The sequence below is a fragment of the Eumetopias jubatus genome, unplaced genomic scaffold (genome assembly GCF_037043125.1).
Source record: "Eumetopias jubatus isolate StellerSeaLion01/CBP00866 unplaced genomic scaffold, mEumJub1_p1.0 scaffold_7, whole genome shotgun sequence".
Classification (NCBI taxonomy): Eukaryota; Metazoa; Chordata; class Mammalia; order Carnivora; family Otariidae; genus Eumetopias; species Eumetopias jubatus.
The window spans coordinates 37356928-37375577 of NW_028274813.1; the positions used below are offsets into that span (position 1 = coordinate 37356928).

The 18650-nt window shown below is 35.0% G+C and overlaps 1 protein-coding gene and 1 pseudogene across 1 annotated transcript in view; one reads left to right on the forward strand and one right to left on the reverse strand.

Moving 5' to 3' along the window:
- Positions 1-18650, forward strand: part of KCNH5 (potassium voltage-gated channel subfamily H member 5) — a 302764-nt gene that overhangs the window by 156930 nt on the left and 127184 nt on the right. The gene's annotated exons all lie outside the window — the stretch shown is intronic.
- Positions 4428-4743, reverse strand: LOC114225236 (large ribosomal subunit protein eL42-like; annotated as a pseudogene).

The following is an 18650-nucleotide window of genomic DNA, read 5'->3' on the forward strand; positions in this document are numbered from 1 at the left end:
AATCAAATTTCAGATGTAAGACCTCCATTTGGCTTGTGGTAGGGAAAAATGAATTGTGAGATGTACATCCAAGGTGGAAATCAGCACTTTTTATTTTATCAAAGGCTAGTGGTTATCTTTAGCAGCCACTTAAGCTTCAGTATATCATCTGTGAAAACTATGAGAAATGATAAACCTGACTAAAAGAAAAATGATTTTGCACCATTGATGAGGGCTTAATTTCTGTGAAGTGTGTATGTGTATGTGTGTATGCATGTGTGAGGTGACCCAAGGCAGCTTCTCCAGATCAGAGATGGTGTGGCTTATAAGGAAACCGCAGAGGACCGGGGTTGGGGGGAGGGATGGGGCTCTATGTGTGGGTGCAATTTTGCTGAAGACGAGAGGATCTCTCTGGTTAGTGGCAAGAATCAAACATAATACCCCCTCCAGTCAAATTAATTAGGCTGCTTCTAACTAGGTTTCATCTGCTTTTGAGTCTATAATAATAGCATAAAAGTGGCATCATATGACTGAATTCAGTGTGGAGACCCTTCACTTGTGTAAAATAGCAGAGCCATGCCGATGAAGGAAAAACACATACAGTGATTAAGAGAAAATATTCTGGTAATTTCATTCTTGATGTATAGAGTTAACTTAGACTAAAATTACTTATATGCCCATGTGGAAACAGCTACTTTTTGATTTACTTGCATTCTTGATGAAGATGATGTGCATTTCTGAGGAAGTTGCATTTGTAATGACTTCATCAAGGAGTAGTCTTGGGGTAATCTTATAGGAATGCCATCATTTCTGACATGTTCAAAAGCCATGCTCTCTCAATTTCACATAAATGTTTTATAGCTCCTTAATAAACTGATATAAGAATGGCTTTTTTCATTTAAGGAAAGAGCCTGTGATCTCACAATCAATATTTTCTGGAAATAAATAAATATTATTTATAATATAATGAAATTAGTTAGATATAACATAAGATCAACTTTTAGTATTAAACTATTTATAATAGCTTTAGTAATCATACATTCTGTATAACTTTGATAGCCCCAGAAATGAAGCCAACCATCCATCAATCTATTCATTATTTTTCTAGCTGCTTCCTCAGGCCATATGAATGATGCAGTCCAGTTTCATCTTTGTCATTGTGGAATAATCTTCTTATTTATTTATCACTGATCCCCTGGCACATTCCCTGCCACTTCTAAATTATTTTTTTCTGAGCTTGCAGTGAGTCAGCATCCTACATGGGCTGATAGAGTGCTAGTACTGAAGAAGACCATACATGTTGGCTGACCAAACTTTTCAATTAAACTGGGGTCCAGAGACGCAAAGTAACAAGATTGATGGTCCCAGCATTCACTTTCACTGTCTGCCTTTCAGCCCATCTTTCCCTCAATCTCAGAAGAGTGGTCCCTTCTTATTTCTAAAGGGGCAGACTCTGAGTTGGGTCCCATTCCTTTCCCCTCTGGGAGAAACCCAATTTTCAAAATAAACACTTGCCACATTCTCATCCTGACAAGATTTTTAGCAAAATGGAAACCAGGAGGGGAGTAAGCTTTGGTAGTAGAGGAGTGTGTGGGTGTGGGTATGGGTGTGTGTGGTAGAGGTAGTGGTTTGAGGACTGCATCTTTTGACAGGAACACAAGGGTGTTGTGACGAGGAAGAAGGGAGGTCTGTTCTTTCATTTGGAATATAATCAGAGGACCACAGTATTCTGCTCTTATCCACAACTTATTTATTATGCCCTATTATGGGTCTGACACCATTTCTAATTTTCATAATTTATGGAAAATCACATAATTTTTATAAATGTATTTATAACAGTCATATGAAATAGATATTATTATCCACATTTTTTTCAGATGAGAAAATTGGAACAAGGAAAAATTAAGTGATTTGTCTGAAGTCCTACAGCTAACTGGTGGCAGAGTCAGGATTTAAACCAGATTTCTCTGACTACAGAATTGGGTTCTTAAAAAACATACCATACTCCATCAGACCCAGCCTACTTCAGTGTTAGAGAGGTCATCGAGTCACAGTTTCCAAGAGTGGGGAAATAAATGTGCAAGTGAAAAAAGTTTTATGAAACTTTATGAGGGTTTGTTAGCAAGATTCAGTTCTGCAAGATGGAAACATTGTGTAGCAGTTGTAGAAGCGTCTAGAAATGCCATTTCAAAATCTGTTCTGAGGCTAGGTCCCATGTTCCGTGTTCTTATCACAACAAAATAAAATAAACTGCATGTGGATTATAAAATAAACATCTGTTTACATATATATATATTTAAGATTTTATTTATTCAAGAGAGAAGGGGGAGAAGCAGAGGGAGAGGGACAAGCAGACTCCATGCTGGGCATGGGGCCCCACAGGGGGCTCCAACTCAGAATCCTGAGATCAGGACCTGAACCAAAACCAAGAGTCCGACACCTAACCAACTGAGCCACTGAGGTGCCCCTACATGTATTTTTAAAAGTGTTATGCATTTCGCTGAAGGTAGAAATTACAAGTATTCTTTATTTATATTCTTTATAAAGAATAAAGAATACTTGTAATTATTTGTTTTGTCATGTGATACATCGTGTACTTAAAGAGTGTCTATCAAATATATGTACAGTATCAAAGCAGCAAAATGCACCTACCACCCAGCTTAAAGAAAAAAAGAAACACTACCAGTGCTTTAGATGTCACCCTGGTCCTTGACAATCCAATATTCTTCCCTCTGCCTTAGAGGAGACCACTATCCTGGTTTTGTTTCCATACCTAAGGAATGTGTCCCCAAATAATACATTGCTTAGTTTTACCTGTTTTTGCATTTTATACAAATGGATTCATATACTATATGCATTCTTCTGTGACTTGCTCATTTGCCTGACCATTATGTGTATTAGATTCATTCATTGTGTTATGTGAGACTGTGGTTCATTTTTTTGTCACTGCTGAATAGTGCTCTATTGTATGGCTCCTGCAATTCTTGTTACCAGGCTAAAGTGTGCTACATGTTATGATTATCTCTAGTTTTATTTTCAGTACAAACAGTGCTTCTGTAAACATTTTTGCATACATCTCTCAGTGCAGATGTACAAGAGTGTATATATATATATGCCTATAAGAGGAGTTACTGTGTCATAGCTGTGAATTTGGTCAACTTTACAAGATGATGTGAAATTTTATTTCCATGGTGTTCCACCAGCAGTAAACATGAGGTCCTGATCCACATCACCACCAGGTGGATGGGAATGTGATAATTGTGTTTTCAGGTTAGGTTCCCTGATTACTAATCAGAATTTTAAAAAGATGAGAATCGTTTCATATGTCTCCTATTCTATAATAGACTTTTTCAAATCTGTTCATTTTCATTTGGTTGCTTGTCTTTTTAATTGATTCCTGGTTATTCTTTCTATATTCTGGATATATCTTTAGTTGCAAATATCTTCTCCCAGTGTGTCGCATATTTTCATTTTCATTGTGTTATCTTATGGGCCAGCAAACTTCCCCTGCACCACTCTGCTACCTTCATTATGGTATCTTAGGAACAGATCTTCATTTAACGTAGTCAAACCAATCTTTCATGGTTTGTGCTTTTGCCGTCTTGTTTGAGATCTTAGGAATACTCTCCTATATTTCCTTCTGAATGTTAAAATATTTTTCCACTTCAATTTAAACCCTAGTCAGATCTAAAATGCTAAAATTATTAAGATGTGAGGTAGGGATTTAGTTTCATTTTCCCAGATCTGGACATTTTAGTACCATTTATCGAATTGTTCATGTCCCCCAACTCATCTGCAGTGTTACCTGTTTTATATATCAAGCTTTCATAAACACATGGAGTTGATGGAGTTACCTGTCTTTCCATATATCTACCACACTATCTATTTATCAAATACATGTATAGTACCTACTATATGCCAGTTGCTGTTCTAAGAGTTTTATAAAGATTAACTCATTAATCTGTAAGGAAGTTACTCTTATTACCCTAATTTTATAGATGTGGGCAACTTAGGCACAAGAGCTTAACTTTTCCAGAGTCACACATCTGGAAAGTCGCAGACCAAAGTTTGAGCTCAGGTAGTCTGGCTCTGTATACTATGCTGCCTCTCCAATATTTACTTGTTGCTTTTTGTTAGTAGAAGTTTATAATTAATATTATTATAAAGTAAGGCAAATCTTTTAGCCTGGTGCTGCTCATTTTGGAATGTTATGACCCTTCTTGGCATTTTTCTCTTCCAGTTTTAGAATCACCAAGCAAATTTATGCACACACCCATAGGAATACCTACAACCTGTTGATATTTTGATTTTACCTTGAAACTGTAGATCAGTTGTTAGAGAAATGGTATTTCATGATACTGAGCATGGTATTTCTTTTCTTTTTTTTTTTTGAAGTGAACATAACCTCAAGATTTTATTGTCTTCATAATATTAACAAAATATGAAGCTTAGAACTGGATCATTTGGGCCCTCTCTCATCTCCTCCCAGCTCAAAGTGCTTGCATCTCTTAATGCCAGCATTCTCTTAGATCTGCAATTGGGCTCAACACATTCAAGCCTCAGCACAATCTTCTTTGTAGTTTTAGCCTTTTTCCGGAAAATCAGCTTAGTCTTCCCACCATAGCCACCCTGCTTCCTGTCATAACGCCGCTTTCCCTGGGCATAAAGAGAATCTTTGCCCTTCTTGTACTGTGTCACTTTGTGGGGCTGGTGCTTGCCACACTTCTTGCAGAAAGTCCGGTGGGTTTTAGGAACGTTCAACATGTTTGTGAGAGTGCTATCGGCACGGAAAGAAAGGAGCATGGTATTTATTTCTGTGTGTTTATAATTTTCTCCATGAAGGTCTTATATAACTATTGTTAAGTTTATAAAAAACATATACATTAAATATATAAAATATGATAATATATATATGGTATATATTCTATATTATATATAATGTTATATACATACATATATATATCTATAGTGAACTTAACATGGGCAGAAATTTTTGTGCTTTATTTATTTATGTATGTGTGTTTTAACTTATATTGTCCCAGCCCATAGACTAGTTCATGACACATAATGGCCACTTAATACATGTTTGTTGAATTAGCGAATTATAATAGTATACTTTAAAATTATGTTTTCTAGCCATTTATAGATATTGAATAGGAAAGCCATTAATGTTTCTTTATTAAATTTATAGGTTAGTCATAGTGATAAACTTTTATCATTTCTAAAAAATTGTCTATAGATTCTTTTGTGTTTTGTATGTGGTAAAATACATAATATTTTTTCTTTCAACCCTAACACTTTAACTTTTTTTTTTTTTTTTTTGGTCTTATTGGAACTAGCTAGAATTCCTCGTTTGGTGACAAAAGTGATGAAAATGAATATTCTTACCTTGTTTCTGCATTCAAAAGAAATACTTTTCTGTTTTACCATCAAGTATGATGTTTGTTATAGTTTTAAAAAGTATCATGTTAAATAAAGAAGGGTCTTTTTATTCTAGTTTGCTGATAATTTTGTAACAAATTTATTGAGAAAATCAAGTTTTCTCTTTTAATCTGTTAACATAGTAAACTAGAATAATACATTTTATAACACTAAATCTTACATCTTTGGAATGAACTTGTTTGGTCATTATGAATCGTTTTCATGTAGAAGTGTAACTTTTTTCATAAATTGGTGAGTTATTTTTGCTAATGTTTTACTGAGAATTTTGCATCTGTATTCATAAGTGAGATTAGTAATGGGTATCAAGGTGAACTAGCCCCATAAAGAGTGGGACTTTTCCCAATTTTTCTGGATTCTGAAGGAGTTTTATGTAAGACCGAATTCATATTTCTTGAATGTTTCCTAGAACGTCCCTGAAAAAACCATCTATACTTAGTGATATTGTGCTAAGATTTTAATTCTGATTCAATTTTTTCAATATTTGCAGTATCAAAAGAAAAGTTTCCTTTTTCTTTTTGAGCCACTTTTGCTATGTTGATAAGTTTTGTTAAATTACATTTGGTAGAAATGTGTTCATTTCACATGAATTTTCAAATTTATTAGCATACGTTTTCATCTCATCACAGTTAGTTTCTGCTGTGCCTTCATTTATGTTTATTCTTTATTTTATTATTATTTGTTTCTACTTTTCTCTCTTTTCCTTGATCAATGTTTTTTTTAAATTTTTTTTAAGATTTTATTTATTTATTTGAGAGAGAGAATGAGATAGAGAGAGAGAGCATGAGAGGGGGGAGGGTCCGAGGGAGAAGCAGACTCCCTGCTGAGCAGGGAGCCGGATGCGGGACTCGATCCCAGGACTCCAGGATCATGACCTGAGTCGCTTAACCAACTGAGCCACTCAGGTGCCCTTCCTTGATCAACGTTGCTAAGCACTTTTATTCTTTTTTTTTTTTTAAAGAACCAATTTTTGGTTTTGTTGACCCTCTACATCATATTTTTGTTTTCTTTCTTTTTTTTTTTTTTAAAGATTTTATTTATTTATTTGACAGAGAGAGACACAGCTAGAGAAGGAACACAAGCAGGGGGATTGGGAGAGGAAGAAGCAGGCTTCCCCCTGAGCTGGGAGCCCGATGTGGGGCTTGATCCCAGCACCCGGGGATCATGACCTGAGCTGAAGGCAGACGCTTAATGACTGAGCCACCCAGGCCCCCCTTTTGTTTTCTTTTTTATTAGTTTCTGCTCTTCTCTTAGCTATTTCCTTCATTTAATTTTTTTTAAATTTATTTTCTTAAACTTCTTTATTTGGACGCTGAGCTCATTTATTTTCCGACTTTCATCTCTTTATTGTAAGTGTTCAATACTTTCTCTTAGCTTTATCACACAATTGCCACATATGGTACATAGTTCATCATTTATTCTAAGGATTATTTTATATAACACTTAGAAAAAATGCAGTTATAGCATAATGGTTTCTTATCATTCCTAATTTTTATTTTACACTTATCGGATGATTCTATAAACTTTTAAAAACATGTAATTATGCCACGTATTGCTCTTGTGCATATATGTGAAAGAAATATCTATAATCAAATTGGTTAAGATATTGATTAAGCTTCTTCACATTCAGAATCCATCTCTTCTGAATCATTCATTGATTCAGACATAGACTTTTATTTTTGTCCATATTAAGTCATCCTCTGTGCCATCAAAGGCATTCCTTAAAGAGTGCGTTACTGGGGCTCCTGGGTGGTCAGTCCTTAAGCATCTGCCTTCGCCTCAGGTCATGATCCCAGGGTCCTGGGATCGAGCCCTGCATGGAGCCCTGCTTGGAGCCCTGCATCAGCCTCCCTGCTCAGCGGGAAGCCTGCTTCTCCTTCTCCACTCCTCCTGCTTGTGTTCCTGCACTCGCTGTCTCTCTTTGTCAAATAAATAAATAAAATCTTAAAAAAAAAAAGGAGTGCTTTACTATTTTTCCTGGGATTTGCTTCCAAAATGCTGACAGCTATTCTGTGAGTTTTGACCCAGGTGCTCTCTTGATCTTATCAGAAATATGCCACTGGATCATTTTTGGTGAACAAACAGAATTTGTATTTTTTCCTTAAATGTCCTAAATGTTTTGCACACTGGAATATGAAGGATGCAATTTTCTTAAGTCACCAGGCATAACAATCCGTTATGTGAAGGTAATGGCAATTATGTCATCTGGTCAACTATAGTTGAAATTTATCATTGATTATAAGATATATTCTGATTTCAGAGATATTAAAATGTGAAAAACTGCATGCCTTAGATTAGATACAAGATAATGTTCAGTTCTAAGTATTTTCCAATTTCTATTTTGATATCTTTCTTCTTTAACCTATAGGTTATTTAAAAGCTTATTTTAACATTTCTAAATGCATGAGTGTTTTTTTTTAATTTTTGCTATTGACTGCTAAATTTTTTCCATTTTTATTTATTTATTTCAGAATTTTTAAAATTTGAGTACAGTTGACACACGATGTTACATTAGTTTCAGGTGTACAACATAGTGATTCAACTTCTCTAAACATTATGCTGTGCTCACCACAAATATAGCTACCCTCCATCACCATGCAATGTTATTACAGTATCATTGACTATATTCCCTGTGCTGTGCCTTTTATTCTCATGACTTATTCGTTGCGTTACTGGAAGCCTGTATCTCCCACTCTCCTTCACCCATTTTGCTCCTCCCCCCTTCTCCTTCCCTTCTGGCAACCTTCAGTTTGTTCTCTGTATTTATAGGTATTGACTGCTAACTTATAATCTAATATAAATATTTAAAAATATTAAAAATAAACATTTATATTAGATACATTAATAAATATATTTGTATTTATACACGTATTCTAATATATATAAATATATTCTACATTGTGCCAGTGTTTTTGAAATTTGTCAAGACTTGTTTTACTGCCTTGATATGGTTCATTTTTAACATTCCTTTGAGAATAATTAAATTCTCCAGATTTTGTGGTTTATGTACTGTGTTGCTCAATATCTTTAAAGATTTTTTCATCTGGTTGATGAATCTGTTTTTAAGAGAGATGTGTTAAAATCTCCTTTCATTTTTGTGAATTTCTCAAACTCCTGTCTATTGGCAATTTCAGCTTTATATATTTTGAAGCTATGTTACAAGGTACATACAAGTTTAAAATGACATCTCAGGGTAATTAACATTTTTACCCATATGTAGTTACTCTGTGTATCACATTTTGCATCTAATGTCTATTATATAACTTATTTTTGTATCTGTTTCTTTTTTAAATTTAATTTAATTTAATATTAAGTTCCAGTATAGTTAACATTATTATATAACTCTTATATCTCTAGCAATAATTCATAATATCTTCAGCAATAATTTTTATATTATTTGATCTCTAGCAGTATTTGCATATATTTCTAATAATGATTTTTGAATGGGGATCTATTGTCTATTATTAATACCAGATTTATTTCGATTAATATTTGTCTGACATAATTTTTAACCTTCAAGTTTCAACCTTTTAGTGTTTTATTTCTCTTTTGAATCTCACATAAATAATTCATTGTTGTATTTTTGAAAAATTCACTTTGGCAATCGATTTTAACTAAAGAGTTTAGTCTGTTTACATGTTTTAATTACCAGTACTTTAAAATTCTGTCTATAATCTTACTTTGTAAGCCTTCAATTTCTAATTTTTCTGTTTTTCTTTCTCTTTCTTGCTTGCTTGCTTGCTTTTTCTTTTCTTCCTTCCTTCCTTCCTTCCTTGTGGGTTGACTTTTTCTCCCTTGACTGTTTTGGGAGTTAGAATCTCTATGTCTATTCTTTTAGTGATTTCTCTAGAAATCTTAATATGTATGTTTAACAAAGTCTACTGTTAATGAGTAGCTTTCCCTTCTTTTAGTGCAACATAAGGGATTTTAAATCAAATCCACTCATTCCCCTCTGTACTTTTTACCATTGTTCTAGTCTTTTAGTTCTATTTTTAATACTAGAAATTAGATATCATAGTGAGTAAAACACACATACTATTTTTTCTCTTACTTTCTAAAATGTAATCTTAGAAAGTAACTTTATTATATTATATGATATAATATTTTACATAATATTCTCTAGTCTGTGCTCCTAATATATTCTATGCTCTTTAGAACTAAACATCTGGTTTTATTTATTTATTTTTTTATTAGTCCACAGTGCCTGGGACAATGCTGTGTACTTAGCAGGTGCTTAATAAGTACTTGCTGGCTCATTGACTCAGCATCCAGTTATTCTCATGAGTTTTCATTAAATGAGAAAATTTAACATCCAAGTTAAAATGTTTAGAGATTTTTTTTTTCTGCTGTGGTTGGTGTTGGTTTTCCATGCTCCATTTCCATGGGACTGATTCAACTGGAAGTTTCAATTACCAGGCCAAGTTGGTGTGGGAAGTGGTGGTGGGAAGAGACATAAAGAGAAAAATGGGGAATGCAAAAAATATTATTGCATTTTGTGATTATGTGAAGAGCAATAAAGCTAGCATGGTTTCATATTTCATTTGCTGCTCTTCTGTCTAACTATATTGTTTCTTTTTTTACTTATTGACATTTATGAGTACTCATAATAATGCCATGCTGTAGATGAGGCAGTGATAGATTTTATTCCTTGGCCTCATTCTGGGTCAGATAAGGCCATGTTAGATTCAAGACAAAATTTACATCTCTTTTCTTTTCATCCATGCTATTTTTTTCCAATATTCCAGTGTCTTTCAGATCAAAAAACCTCTTTTTTCAGTATGTGATGAACACCCATGTTAATTTTTCAGTCTTACTTTTTCACTGGGTTCATCTACAAAAGCATTTCTTTCCCACTAATAAAAACACTTTTCTTACCTTATAGTATCTGATTCAAGAGAGCTTAAAAATAAACCTGAATTTCACTTAAGATAATGCAATAAAAGGACTCTGGCTCAGACATCTGTTACTCATTGTTTATAACCTCTGGCTAAAAGTCATGCTAATCTAGAGTTATTGCTATTTATTTCTCAGACTGCTTGCTCAAAAGATTCATGCATTGTCTTTAGTTATTTTCACTTTGCTTGTGATGTCAGTAAAGCCTAAGTAAAATCTGAAACACTAGGTGTTAGTGTGGGACAAAGGACCACCGCCATAAAGCAAGTTAGTGGTCAAAATTTGTCAGTTCTAACCACTGCATCACAGTGACCTTTGTCACCATACTTAGTTGCTGAAGAATAATTTGGAATTTTTAGCTTTCAATAGTTGTTTTCTGCTGTACAATATAGTAATTTAACACTTCAGGTCGTGCAACTGAAACTAATATAACACTGTATGTTAACTAACTGGAATGAAAGTAAAAACTAATGTTACCAGCAAAATAATAATAATAATAATAATAATAATAATAATTGTTTTCTTCTAAAGAAAGGCAGGGTGTTTTTATGTATCTCCTTCATATGTGGCCATATGAGATTATTTGTATGATCTTCAATAATTTTTAATCTTTCATTGAGATTATTTACTGGGTTGTTACATATAGTTGCTGGGATCCAAAAGGATCAAGAGAGGGATTCCTGTGACCTCGTGAAAATCTTTGTTTCTGAAATCTTTGAATTCTGATCAGAATGCCTGTAAAGAAACAAGAATTCACTTCATAGTCTATAATGAGTTAAGTAGCAGCTTATTATGTACATTCTGTTGATGCCTGGACAACATATGCTATATTGATCATAAAATTGAACTCTGAATCTACCTCAGAAAGACTTTTGAAACATATGGATCAATATACTTTCTGCTTTCCCTTTAAGGATACTCCCCATGATAAGATGAGGGTGGATGGGGGATTTCCTCTCAATTCTCAATATTCATTGGCAATGTAAAATGAAAAATTGAAGCAGCTATACCAATAGTAGGTCTCCATCTTGCATTCTCCCCCAACCCCTAAAACATTTTTATCTAAGTTGCCTGCTATTTGCTGACAAAGGTGAATCAAACTTTTTCACTGTATTGCTATAGATATCCTTATGCAAACAGAATGTAATTCTGATTGATTCATAGCATATAGCTTCAGTGACCTATTGACAATTCAAATGGAAAGACGGATTTGCTTGGGACTTATGCCCTTCCCCTCCTCATCTAAAAGAATTGCCATTAGGGAAAGCGATATTCTTGGGACTGTTGCTGTAGATTCCGTTTCTGGACATACCTATGGATTATTGGGTTGAAGACATAGCGTAGATTTCCATTATTTCTGCCCACTGGGAAAGCTTATGGTATGAAAGCAATTTCTTCCTTCTATGCCCACACCTTGGTTATTATTTTCCCTATACTTTAAATTAAATCTTTATGCATATGGAGTTAGGGTTATACCTCCTAAAGGAATTCATAGAAAGGAGGGTTTAATGTTGGGTATCCATGCATGCCAAAAAGAGGTGTTTCCCAGTAATGCTGAGGCAGCTTTACAAGATTATCTCTTCGGAGTAAGTTTTATGAGAAAAAGACATAAATCTTCTTGTCTTAAATTTCAGTGTCATATCTTGGAACCAAAAAACTGCAAAGGTAGATGCTGCATATGGAGCATCTTAATTTGTCTTTGCCCCCATCCTGACTCAGAAAGTGATTTGCTTTATTCAAATCATGATGCAGAATGAATTATGGTGGACTAATGAGTTCCTTAATCTATATTGATAGCATAAGGGTTAAATCTGGGGGCACTAGGTTATCAGAATCTTTCTGTAATTTCCTAGGAGCCTGAAGAAAACAGAACAGCAAAGTATATTTACAGTTAATATTACTACTTTAAAATATCTCAAAATAGATGTAGGAAAAACCTTCCCATTTCACATTTCCGAAGTGTAAAGCCTTATTTAAGAGTTAATTGAGCACATGAGAATTGTATATTATTTGTAATTTATTAACAGAATCTAAAACTAAAGAAAAGCTGAAATGTCAAGTTTCCTTCCATTACTAAGTTCACTCTTATGAATTTAAGGCTTTTGCTCCATTTCTGAGTTATCATTAGAGTAGATTATAAGCTTGGTTATCTATAGATTCCCAGCTGTAGAAAAGAGGGGAATGTATTCACTCAAGTTTTAGAAATTAAATTAAGAGGAGTTATCTTTTGAAATATCTGAAAAAATTATTGAGCCTTAGTGAGTTTAATTTCAGTGTGTTTAAAGAAAATCAAAGGTGGATTCATTTAGTTCAGGCTATCAGATGAAGGAAGGTGTTCTTCCATGCAGAGCCTTCAAGGAAGAGTGGAGGATGACTTACACTTCACCTCTGGCTTCTGATTTAGCGAATGGTCAGACAAAAGCTATCTAGAATTGGTTGGATATTAACCAATGTTAGGTAGCTTTTGTTCTGGTACAGTGGAAATCACTAGTAACCTTGACTTCCAGGTATTCTAAGGGATGCAGCTTGAAGGTAGTGATAAAAGTGAAGACAAAATAACTTGCGGGAGGAAACAAACTGAGGGTTGATGGAGTAGTGGGGGGTGGGAGGGATGGGGTGGCTGGGTGATAGACATTGGGGAGGGTATGTGCTATGGTGAGCGCTGTGAATTGTGTAAGACTGTTGAATCACAGACCTGTACCTCTGAAACAAATAATACATTATATGTTAAAAAAAAAGAAGAAGATCGCAGGAAGGGAAGAATGAAGGGGGGGGAATCAGAGGGGGAGAGGAACTATGAGAGACGATGGACTCTGAAAAACAAACTGAGGGTTCTAGAGGGGAGGGGGTGGGGGATGGGTGAGCCTGGTGATGGGTATTAAAGAGGGCACGTATTGAATGGAGCACTGGGTGTTATATGCAAACAATGAATCATGGAACACTACATCAAAAAAACTAATGATGTAATGTATGGTGACTAACATGACATAGTAAAATAAAATTAAAAAAAATAACTTGGTGGAATAAGAAACTTGGATTAGTTCAGTGTCATTGCCTCTTGACTTGGAGGAAATCTGTATGAGGTGGTTGAACACATGCAATTACTAAATACACAAGAGGGCAATAAAGGGAAGCACTCATATTTCTTAGTTGACGACAGTTTTATTACTTACAAGTCTGAACTCTTCCTGTTCCACTCCCACACCACCAGGATAGAGACCCCTTCTCTTTAATACATAGATTCTGTGTGCACGTGTATTTTGTGGTGTGTGTATGTGTATATGTGTTCTCAGTATAGGGTTTTAGGAGTAGGGGCTTAATGTTCATGTTTAGTTTCAAGTCTTGATGACTCGTATTGATTTGATGACTAGTTGATCAATGACCCTTTTATGACCTTCAACTTTTAATTTTTGTACATAACTTAATGCCTTTCTGAGCAACTGTCTTCCATACTCATGGATTACTCACTTATCTCCTAGGTAGTTATGTATTCAATTGAAATACACAGACAGTATTTAGGATAATTTATTATCACACAGAATTGTTATTGTGTGCAGAATTTGGTACTTAATGAGCCAGTTTTGTCTCATATCCAAAACACTGCAGGTACTAAAATAGTCTGGGTGTCAGAATCTGCCCTGGCTTCTCACCTTGTGGAGATTTGGTTCTTAAGAATCAGAGTGGCAGAGCAATAGGAACTAGGCCAGCCCTAAAAACCTAGCCTTGTAGTGTGTGATCGATCATTGGCTAAACGTTAATGTGATCCCTGACTGTTCTCTAGACTACCATATCGTCATTTTCCTTGATTCTGGGCATCTGACTCTTAGTTCTAGACTTTCTCCTTGTTTCCTGTCACTGGGCGGTGCCATTCTTGATATTCTTCTCACTTGCAGTTGAGCTTCTTCAGTACAGTCTCTACCTTTCCTGGGTGGGCTTCCATATGATGTTCTGCTAGAATGTAAGCTCTACAAGGGGAGGGTATCTGTTTTGTTCATTGCTATGCCTTCAGTGACTAGAACAATGCTTGGCAGGTGTCAAGTTCTCAATTAATAAATATACGTTGAATAACATTTATTGACTTCTATTTCTATCATTTTGTTTTCCTCTAATTCTCTTACCTTTGCACTTCCATGAGTAGCCTTTGTTGTCAGGTATCTAACCTGTGTTACCTACAGGGTGATCCCAGAACTCCAGAGAAAATCTCCTCTTTCTCAGTGCTCATGCCTTCTAGCCACTTCTAGCCCATGGCAATCTGCTGCATGATATGCTCAAGGATGTTAATATTATAAGGTGTTATCACCTATATTAAAGTACATCTCAACTGGCACTAAGGATGAATTAGAGTCTCTATGTGAATTTGCCTCTCCCAAAATAGATATTTTTATGACTAAGAAGTTCTTAGGTCTTATCAGAGAGCAATTTCAGGAAATTCTTAGATAAGCAGACTTATTTTTCTGTATTATCCAACTGTTGGAGGTCAGTGATCTTTTCTGCAGCATAAAAAATATCCAAAAACACAGATCCAAATGGATTATGCAGATGGGTGACAGGCATTAGGCATTCTGCAATCTCAGGAAATCCACAAGTAATAATGATACTATTGTGGAGGCACCTGGGTGCCTCAGTCAGTTAAGCATCTGACTTTGGCTCAGGTCATGATCTCAGGGTCCTGGGATCAAGCCCTGTGTCGGGCTCTGCACTCAGTGGGGAGTCTGTTTGTCCCTCTTCTTCTCCTTCTGCCTTTCCCCCTGCTCCTGCTCTGTCTCTCTCTCAAATAAATATTTAAAAAAATGATACTATTGTGTAGGTGAAGATGTACACAGATACTTCCTTCTAATATCTAGTGACACTATCTGCTATTGAGAATTAATCTAATACAGTTCTCTGAGGGAAGCCTTAAACTTCTGTAAGACTGAGTTTATAGGAATGTATATCAAATTAGTTTTCAACTTAACAATACAGAAATAGAGATCATAGAGCTTAAGGTCACCTTAAGAGATCATCTATTTCAGATACCTACCTAGGGGCAGATTAGGTATAATTCAAATTTCATACAAAGCATTCATCCTCATGAGATCCAAAGAGGTTGAATGATTTTCCTGCCAAGGGTGACATAGCAAAGCTTTGAAAGAAAATAAATTTCATCTACTGAGATATAGTCCAAAAGGGAATATATGTTTTCATAATTTTTGTTTAAGTTTTCCCTTAATAGAAAGCTTCTAAAACAATCAGCAGTGTCCTAAGCACATCTTCTTATACTATGTGCAGGACTTTTGGTCTGTAGTTTCAGCAGAATGGGATTAGAGGCTACAATCAAAGGCTTTTCCTTTCTGTAAGGCAGAGAGGGTTTATGCTCTTGTAAGACAAATCACAGTGCATCTAACAAAGTATAGCAGACCAGACAAGTCATCTGCAGAGCCTCAGACTCTTGATTGAGAATCAGCATGTCCTCAGTTTTCACCATTCTTAGGTAAAAGAAATGTAAAATGCTCTTAGAAATACATACACTAGTATTAATTGAAGGATTCATAAAATTTTAGACATAGCTGAGACTAAAAATCATCTTGACTGCCCTTTTTATTTTAAGTAAGAAGAACTGGGTCCTAAAAATTGATGAGGCTATATATTTGACCACAGTTAAAGAAAAAGTCATGGGGCTCCAAAGGTTTCATGCTAGACCACTCAGTGGCAAAGCCCACCAGAACACTTGTTCTGACCCCAAAGTCCAAGGCTTTTTCCATTTTAATGAAGTGAGTCTCCTTCTATGAGCCTCAAATCTTATATCTTGCTCAGCATTATTTTATTTGATGTGTTCAGCACTATGGTTCAAGTTGAAGGTTTATTCCCACACTTCTTTTTTGTTTTCTAATATACTCAAATGATTTTTGAAGCATTGATAAGAGACAGATTTTTGTCTTGCTCTTTTCTTATACCTCTGTGTTTTGTCTTCCTGCTTCTGGAAATATTCACCATACAGTCTCCAAATACTGACATTGAGTTGCATGAGGCACACAACTTTTGGAAGTGAAGTCTTGGGTATTTTGCCCCAACCTCAACCAAGAACTTGCATTTGACTTATATTGCTTTCCTCCTATTGCCAAGGAGGTCATACAAGCTGAGTGGTATAGTTTTGAAGTCTGTCTGATGATTAGATCTGTATTTTGTCAAATGTATGCAGTGATAATAGTAAAATGAACATCTCATTAGAAATAAGATAGCATAATAATTTATAAAGGGAAATTAGGAGCAAGAGGGCTAATTATGTATTTTCCCTTAAAATGCCCTTTCTGCCATTGTCAGAAATACGGGATTAGGTAAACAAAATGTGGCATTTTGTTTGGTATTTTCTTACGTCTAGAAATATTATTTTAACACTCCTGAAAAGTACAACTTTCAATATTATCATACTGCCAACTCTACTCAGAACTAACATTCTTTTATTCAACTGTCTCTACTAACAGTCTTAACTGGTATTATTCCTTACTTAATCATTTTTATTGTTTATACAGAGATGTAGTAATTTCCCCATTTTGTACCTGTTTCAAAATGCTCCTTAAGTGCAAAACTATTCTGTCCCATGACCTAGTGTGTGGAAGGAAATATGCATCCAACTATGCGTGTATATTCGCACAATGCTCATGCTGACAGGAGCCATATTTTTCCTGAAAAGCATGATTGATGAAGCCAGTTTTGCAGACGAAGAGCTTATGATCAATTTCTTTCAAGGTTCAGTTCAAGTTTGACTTCATGAAGGATTTCATGTAGCAAATGGGAAAATACTCTTTTTAAATTTTTAGGTAGTTTCACTATCATTATGGGCTTCTAAACCTACCCATGGCCCAGCCCTGGTTAAAGCCAGGGTGGCTCTGCTATGCCACAGGTTTGGTGTAGCACAGCCATTAAAGAAAGCATGTGGCCGGTTGTGTTCTTGAAAATCTATAGCCCGCAGGATTCCACTTTCTGTTAGTATTAAGTGCAGACCATATGGCATAATACAAAAATTGAAGCACAAATTTTTACATACTACAAGTATTGCAGTTTATGACCAAGCAGCCTGACTGCTCGGCTGTTATCTCTTGCACTGATGGGCTCCAGAGGAAGTCAGCTGTGCAATTAGAGATGTTTTGGCTCATCTGCACCAAAGTTGAAACCTGAAGATGCCCGGAAGAGTGATATTCTCATGTGTGTGTGTGTGTTTTCTCTGCAGGTGCTAAATTTTCAAGGAGAGAAATGTTCAGCTTGAGCAAACATAACTAATAATTGTGATGTTTATTTGCAAACAGACAAGTGTTGGCCCCACAGAATCCAAAGCAGAAATTATTACCTTTGAGAAGTGCTATGGGATTTGGGGCTTCATGTTTTCCTTACAGGCCTAGCCCTTTCTTCTGAGAGTCCTTCTTTGGAATTTCAACCTTTTATTTATTTGTAAAAAAAACAAAAAAACCCCAAAAAACAAAACCCACTGTGTAACATACTGTCTCTGTCTAGCTTTGTATTTAATTATACTTCTTCCATCTACTTTGTGCTGATAAATAAAAACTCTGAAACACAAAAGGATGTTTAGGTAATGCTCTTCACCATTCTTTCAACAAATATCTCTCCTTATACCTGTAATATTTTAAAATAGTTACTTGTTTAACTAACTGCCTGCTACTTCTACTGGAATCTAACTCCCCTGAAGGCACAGGCCATGTCATTTTGTCATTGTCCTCCCCACTGTCTGACACAGTGCCAGGCACATAACAGGTATTTGGAAAATGTCTAATTGAATGAATTATTCTATCATTTTTTAGTACTTGTTCAATATATTTTTGTGCTTTAAATATTTCAAGTTTTGTCTTCAAGTGTGTTATGTAGGATAATGCCCCACCAGCCAGTCCTCACCTTATGCAATCATGCAGAAAACATGTTTTCCTATAAGAATATTTTTCACTATAATTTTTTAATGATTACTTACAAGACTGGCCAATATTGAAGATTGATGATCTTAGTTATAAGCCTTTATCTTTTCATCATAGTTCTGGGAAATACTTTTTTTCTTCTTATATTCTTCTGTAACATTTTATACTTACTATATTCTTAGAATATGGGATATAATAATTACAATTAATAAAATTGTCTTAGAGATGAAAGGACTTTAGATATCATGTAATTCAAAGAAAATAGAATTAAATTAAGGTCCAAAGCAATGATATGGCTTGTCTAGTACCATATTGGTAGGTTTTAGTATCAGTTGTGGGTTGTTATGTATCATATATATATATATATTTGGTGCTATTTCAAGAATCTTTTCCTGAGCACTAAGATCAAGCATGAAATTATAATTACTATCATTATCC